General features: G+C 38.9%; 1 non-coding gene across 1 annotated transcript; it reads right to left on the reverse strand.

Annotated features, from left to right (window-relative positions):
• Nucleotides 1-930: 930 nt before the first annotated feature.
• Nucleotides 931-1034, reverse strand: LOC143383077 (small nucleolar RNA U13). The gene has a single exon (XR_013089118.1). It is a non-coding gene; the product is annotated as a small nucleolar RNA U13 (small nucleolar RNA).
• Between the last annotated feature and the right edge of the window lie 6370 nt (nt 1035-7404).

Consider the following 7404-nt stretch of genomic DNA (forward strand, 5'->3'; position numbering starts at 1 on the left):
CAAAGAAAACCCATTCAGATCTTATGAAAAGCCACCCTAATGAAACTATTTGTTTTAAAATTGCCCAGCTAAAGCACAGCCTCACTTGATTACAATGGCCTCTGCTAAAGCAAAACACACACTGTGTTTAAATTCAGGTTCAGCACGAACCCTTTGGAAAGGACTGGGAGAACACTGTGGTGAGGAATGTAATTCACAATTCTGCCTCTTTATAAGCCCTAACGCTCCCATTAGGCTTAAATGGAATCACACGGTGAATTTTCCACAAGCCAAATTTACTAGAGGAAAACCTTTTCGAAGATGTCTGCCTCCTTCTAGGAGAAGCACAATGTCTCATGCAATCAACAGAGAAAACAGACATCATATCCACTCCCCCCCTTTCATTTTCTGATCTAACTTGCTCCCCATGACCCCAAATGGTTTATGATGCTTTCTATTTCACCTTGATTAAAAAAAAAAAGAGAGAGATTTCAGTGCCTTTCTCCTGGGGAATGAATTTTAAATTGTGTTGATGGCTGAACAACACTGTGAAGGAATAGAGTAAAAACCACTGAATTGGACACTTTAAATGTGGGAACTCTATTTAGATGTGGGATGTGAACATTTTTCAGTGAAGCTGTTAAAAAAGATACAGGCATTTCTCTGGTTTTAAAATCATAACCTGTGCAATGAATGTTTAATTTCTCCTGTTTTTCAACACAGATTGACTGTTCATCCATTTTCCATTTTTTTTAAAGATTCCTTGCAGTGTTCATGGATTTGATTCTCTTTCTAGATTTTTCTTTTTCCTGCTTTATGTCTGACCAAAAGTCTTTTTGTTTATTTGTTTTATTACTCTCAGTGAATTGAGAAACCTATTAATGTGGTGCAGGAAACGTTCCCTCCCAAATGTGGTATCTTAGCATGCTGAGTATTTTTTTCCTAAGTTTAGGTCAGATTTCTAAGGTGCTGGTGCTGGAGCAAGGCTTGAAGGAGGCACATCTCGTGCAATGGCATGAAAACCTATTTGTTGCACTTTTGAGCCATAAAAAGATCTACTGAGTGTTTTAAGTTTAAGGAAAAGTCAGGAAGTAGAAAAAGCAAGAAGATCCCTCTAACCTTCTCTCCTCCCCTCTCACCTGAAGTTGGTCATGGAAACCAAACACTCCTCCCGGGTGCTGTTAGTGTCATTTATATTAGGCTATCTATGTTATAAGCTCAAAACTTCATTGTTATTATTTTATATAATCGACATCTTTTAAAGACAGAACAAAGGAGAGTAAGTACATATTTTTGGAGTTTGTTGCATTCCATTCTTCTATGCCATTTATAATCTCTTCATTTCTATGGATTCAAACTACCACATGATTCCATTTTCTTCCTCTAATAAAATCTCTACTTTGTAAACCACCTTCTCTGTGCTGTTGACAAATAGATTAAATTTTGATGTGAACTAAATAATATGATATGTTTTAATTCAATATCTTTTTTAAATCAGTATAGAGGCTGGGCACAGTGACACATACCTGTAATCCCAGCAACTGGGGAGGCTGAGGCAGGAAGATCACAAGTTCAAAGCCAGCTTTAGTAAAAACAAGGTGCTAAGCAACTTATTGAGGTCCTGTCTCTAAATAAAATACAAAACAGGGTTGGGGATGTGGCTCAGTGGTTGAGTGCCCCTGAGTTCAATTCCCAATATCGCCTTCAAAAAAAAAAAAAAAAAAATCAGTGTAGAGAAGAGAGTTAAGTAATCAACTATACCAATTATGTACATAATTACCTTTGTTAGCACTCTTTATTTTTTCATGTGGGTTCAAATTATTTATTACCATTCCTTGCAAGCCAGTTCAAAAAACAGCTTTTTAAAATATATGCATCCGGGGATGTTTTAAATTTGCCTTCTTTTTTCAAGGATAATTTTGCTAGATTCTTGGTCAATAGGTTTTACTTTGGGCATGTTATATGTATCATCCAGTCCTTAATGGCTTCCATTATTTTTAAAAAGAAAGGTCAACTTAATCTTCTTAAGCTCCCCTGTAAGTGATGAGTCATTTACTTCTTGCTATTTTTTTTTCTGTCTTTCAAAATTTTGACTACACTGTGTCCAGCTCTGATTTCTTTCTATTTCTCTGTCTGGAGTTTATTGAGCTTCTTGAATGTGTAGATCAATCCTTTTCACACCAAATTGAGGAAGTGTTCAGGCACTGTTTCCTGAAATATTTCCTGAAAAAGAAGATATATATATATATATATACACACACACACACACACACACACACACACACACACACATATATATATATATATATATATATATATATATATTTTTTTTTTTTTTTTTCCTATTCTTTTTTCTCTGTCCGTTTCTTCTGGTACTCCTATTATGCCTAAGTTGGTACACTGAAGGGTGTCCCACATTTCTCTGAGGCACTGGTCATTATTCCATAGTCTTTTCTCCTCTCTTTCCAAAGTGATTACATAATCTCTACTGATCTGTCTTTGAATTCACTGCTGCTTTTTTTGTGCTAGTTCAAATCTGTTGAGCTACTTTGGTCATTCTTTCATTCATGTTGTATTTTCCAAGTCCAGAATTTACATTTGGTACTTTTAAAATGAGTCTTAAAACTTATATATTTTTTTATTTTATCAGACATTTTAATTTTTTATGATCTCTTGTAGCTCATAGAGCATATTGATAATAACTGCTTCAAAGACATTGTCTCTTGAGATACCCATTCAGGCTCCCTCAAAAGCATTTTGTATTTTCTGCCTTTCTTCTGTTTTTCTGGGTCTGCCATGGGCTGAACTGTGTCTCCCCACAATGAAGATGCTGAAATTCTAATCCCCAGAACCTCAGAATATGACTGTATTTGGATATAGGGCCATTAAAGAGGTAACTGAGGTAAAATGAAGTCATTGGCTTGGGCTATAATCCAGCATGACTTCTTCTAAGAAAAGATTAGGGACAGATGCGCCAAACCATGTGAAGATTCCCAAAAAAGATGACCATCTACAAGTTAAGGAAAGAGGTCTTAGAAGAAACCAACCCTGCTGACATCTTGGTCTTGGACTTTTAGCATTTGAAATTTTGAGAAAATAAATTCCTGTTGATGATGTCACACAGTCCATAGTTCTTTGTAATGGCATCCCTAGCAAACTATGACCGGGTCACATTTTCCTGTCTTTTGTATGGCTTATCATTATTTTGTTGAAAATGATACATTTTTATATAACAAATTGTAGCAACTCTGCTTACTGATTGCCCCTTCTCTACTCCAAGAGGTTTATTGGAAGTGTTCCTTTCTCAGTAATTTGTTTACATATTTAGTGACTTGAATTGCATTTGTCTCTTTTAGACTGCCTGCCTAGAGGTTTTCCCTGACTCAGCATAAACCACTTACTAGTCATAGGTTTTGCTTAAACTCCTTACCTTTGGAGGTATATATGGCTTGCAGGCTGCTATCTTGAGGTAGGGGCTCTTCTCGAATAAAGAAAAGTCTATGTGTCACACTTAGTGTGCATGCCAACTCTGCCAGAAATCTATTGTGACTTTGTTGTGACTTGTTTATGCATGACGCTATCATGTTGCAACTCTATAACATGAGAATACCAAATCAAATGTGCATTAATTTATATAGGAGACAAAGAGCTTGCAAAGATATATTAAGGGGATGCTTCTCTGTGTTTGGGAGTTGGCCTTGGGATAATAGTCCGCTAATCCTTTGCTGACACAAAAATAAACACTGTTTCCTATTGCATGCCCCAGTCTCTCTCTGCGTGAATCCTACAACAATCTCAGTTTAAATAGATTCTAGGTTTGCCTCCACATTTTGTCAGGGACTATGAGCTTGGATTTTCCTTCTCTTGTCACTTTTGAGAAGGCACAGTTTTAGGCATGTACATAGAATTTTCCAGCGGCAGAAGTAGCTGTGATTTTTGGTAGGTCTGCCTTCCAAAGAGATACCTCTGGATCAGAGCAGCTCATGGTTCATCCAGTTTTTGATACAAAATCGTGCCTCAGTCTTTGTGCTGGTGATACTGCTACCCTGTGTCAGCTGACCTCTGTGTGGTTTGGGAGGTTTGCAAGTCCGCCCATATTTTGCTCAGATTGCTTCTGGGTGAGTATAGCCTCGCACGACACAACCTTCCGACAACCAGGGTCATGCGTGATCCCAGGAGCGCTCTTCCAGGCTGTCTCTTTCCATCGTTCTCTTGGTTAAACTTCTGACTGATCTGCCTGTTTGTTTTTTTTTTTGCTGCTTACATCATGGAGCTATGAGGGCCTTCTCAATTGCTCTCCACCAAGATGTTCATTGTTTTTGACAATGTCCTGGGGCTTGGAATACTCCACGCTCTGTTCTAAATAAAGTCAGCTCCCTTGGGCAGGGCTGTGGAGTTCTTCATCCTTGAGACCTGCCTTTCTTCCTGGGCAGAAGAACCTCTATTCCAGTGCACAAGGGCTGGGGGCAGGTCAGGCGCTTGTTTTTCTTACAAGAATAGCCTAGTGCAGGTGTGCATATGGCCTCCCTCTGCCTGGATTGCCACTCCTGGTGTCAAACCCCAGCTTCAGTGAGCTGAGATGAGGGTGACCAGTGCCCTGGTATTCTTGACTTGCTGTCTGTGGTAGAGATTCTGTCCCACAAATGGGGTTAGTTGGAGGAAAGGAGTCTTGGACCTCTTTGTCAACCTGCCTGGAATGAAGGTGCTGCAGAATGGGGCTGAAAGACATAAGGAAGGTTGCCAATCCCTCCTTTCCTCCCAGTGGGGCACTGTGGCCCCAACCTGGGAACCAGGGGAAGACAGGAAGAGCCCCCATTCTTGGAAGCCTCTGTCTGGAAGAGAGTGCCTTAGCTGGTTTCCCCAGGAGTGGGGCCGAAGTAGAAGGCACAGCTCACATGCTACATATTATTGTCTTAATGAGATTTAAGAACTGAGATTCAAGAACTGAATGAGTATTTATCTATTTGCTCTATGGCTTTAGGACAATTTCCTTTAAATGATGATTGATTTTTTTGTTTTCTCCATGTAAGTGGATGTTTGCTGGGGAGAGAATTTGAGGTGATCCTTTCTCTTCCTCTGGAGTCATCTTTCCCTTGAATGATAAATAATGAAAATAATACAAATAATACGTTATTAAAATAATACAAATAATGTAGTATTTGTATTATTACAAAAACAAATAAACCTTCCTTTTGGGTATACATTATTTCATGACAAAGATGACATCTTCCATTACTTTTATGTATGTTTTATAGACTAATAAATTTATCTTAGTATTTTATAGATTGGAACCACCAATATTTAGTATAGGGTAGGGCAGAGTGGAGAACAATACCCTCTCACTTGGGTTTGCATTAGAATAGTGCTTCATGGTTTCCAGTGCTATTGAAATGATAATAGCACCTTGTCCACACTAGAAAGTGGCTGGAATGTTCTTAATAATATGGAAATACAGTGAGGATAATAAGGATGGTCCTGACAGAGCTGGGCTATAGTCCAGGGCTCCAGACTTCCAACTCTCACATTTTTTTTTTTAAAATAAGAAAAAGTACTACTAGGGCTGGGTAGATATAGCTCATCAGTAGAGGGGGACTTAGGTTGCATCCTCAGTATCCCTCCACCCCCCAAAAAAAAACACTTAAAAAAATTTATGTTCTGTGTGGAATAGTGGCTTATCTACCCACAAAGATTTGGGTAGATCTTTATTAATCTGGAAATTTTCTCTTCGCATATTTTAATTCAGCCACAATGTGATGGAACTCGTGCTTTCGATAAGATTTCCTATGAAATGAGACATCATCTGGTTATATAAATATTCTCAGTGGTTGAATGACTTGACATACGCACCCTATTCTTTATTTGGTGCAAAGACTGAATTTTAAGTATCTCTTTGAGTTGAAAAAACAAAAGCCATTGAAAATGAAACAAAACAAAACAGAAATACCCCACCAAACACTAAGCTTTTAACAGCAGAGGGGGCTGCCTGAGTTAATAAAAGACAGTGTGCTGAATTACAGCTAGTCATTTACTGAAAAATTCTCTTCAAACACAACCACTATTTTGAAAATGCATATTTATCAGGATAACTAATGAAGATTGATTATAATGTTATTTATTAAGAGACCTTTAAAAACTCTCTGTTATTTGAAAAACAGCCGTAACATTCAGCTCCCACTTGTTCAGACATTCATGTTCGCAATCGTTGAAAAGAGCAGCAAGCTCCTACTATATATATCACAGTACCCAATTAAATTGTTGCAGGTCATCTGATGGCGTCACTGGTGGAAAAGGCTAAAGTTAAAGCCTTCAATTTCAGGAAACAATCAGACAACCTGATTCTGTGTCTAATCAGTGGCATGACGGAAAGCCAGTAGGAAAAGGTGGATTTCACATCACTCTTGGCTTTTCATAACTGTTGTCCGCCGTTTAATCTTGATGTGAATCACTGAGACGTGACTCGTAATCAAAAAATCTGCAATGTCAGGAAAGTAATGATAGACAGGTAAGAATGAGATCCATGCTCAAAGCAGAAAGGGAGGGCTGAAGATTTCCTCTTGACAAGAGAAGAAATCAGAAAATAGCAGAGTGATTCTTCCCCACCCCCCTTTTCCAAAGGTGGTTTTTCTTCTGAATTCAAAGTACTCAGTCAAGAAAACAAATCATTCCTAATGTTTCCTGTCTCCCTCCCCTTCTTCTTCCTCTCTCTTCCCCTTTCATTTCTCCCTACTGTTTTCCTTCCCTCTTTTGCAATCAGGGTAAAGTTAATAAGTACATGTATTGGAAACTTAGCATTCATTTGTATCCTTCTCCCTTATGGTCATCAACTGACAACATGGGAAGTCAGAAGTGCCAGCCTGTGCAGGTGGCTGGTGCGAAGGAGGGTGCAGTGAGGGGACTTTTAGTGACCTGGGAGATCAGCCCTGGGGCTGGTTTTCTTCCTGTATCCCAGGTGCAGGAAAGGAGTAAGGAGGATACATGTGACTAAGTTAAATGTGGGCAGAGGAAACTATACTTCTGCAACAGGGACCGTGTACAACATCAAGTTCGTGGTAGACCCATGAAAGCTTGTACAAGGAAACACCGAAGAGAAGGAGGGAAGAAAATGGGAAGGGTCTAATAAAACACATTTATTAAGAGTTTTCTCTGAATGCAGAACAGAAACAAGGTGATTCTAAGAGCCCCGCTGGACAAAGCAATTAGAAAAGCTGATCTACTCTCCAATCTCCAAGGAACTAACAGGAGTTCCTGACTGAAGACACTGACCCAAGAGTCCAGAAACGAAGATAGAATCTTGTCAGCAACAGCTCTGTGAATATGAAAAGTGGGGCTCACCTGATCCTACCTCAGTGACTTAACCTCATCTCGACTTCTCATGGAGATTTTGGATAAAACAGAAAACTATTCATAAGGCAGATTTTCAATGAT

This window comes from Callospermophilus lateralis, chromosome 17 (genome assembly GCF_048772815.1).
Source record: "Callospermophilus lateralis isolate mCalLat2 chromosome 17, mCalLat2.hap1, whole genome shotgun sequence".
Lineage (NCBI taxonomy): Eukaryota > Metazoa > Chordata > Mammalia > Rodentia > Sciuridae > Callospermophilus > Callospermophilus lateralis.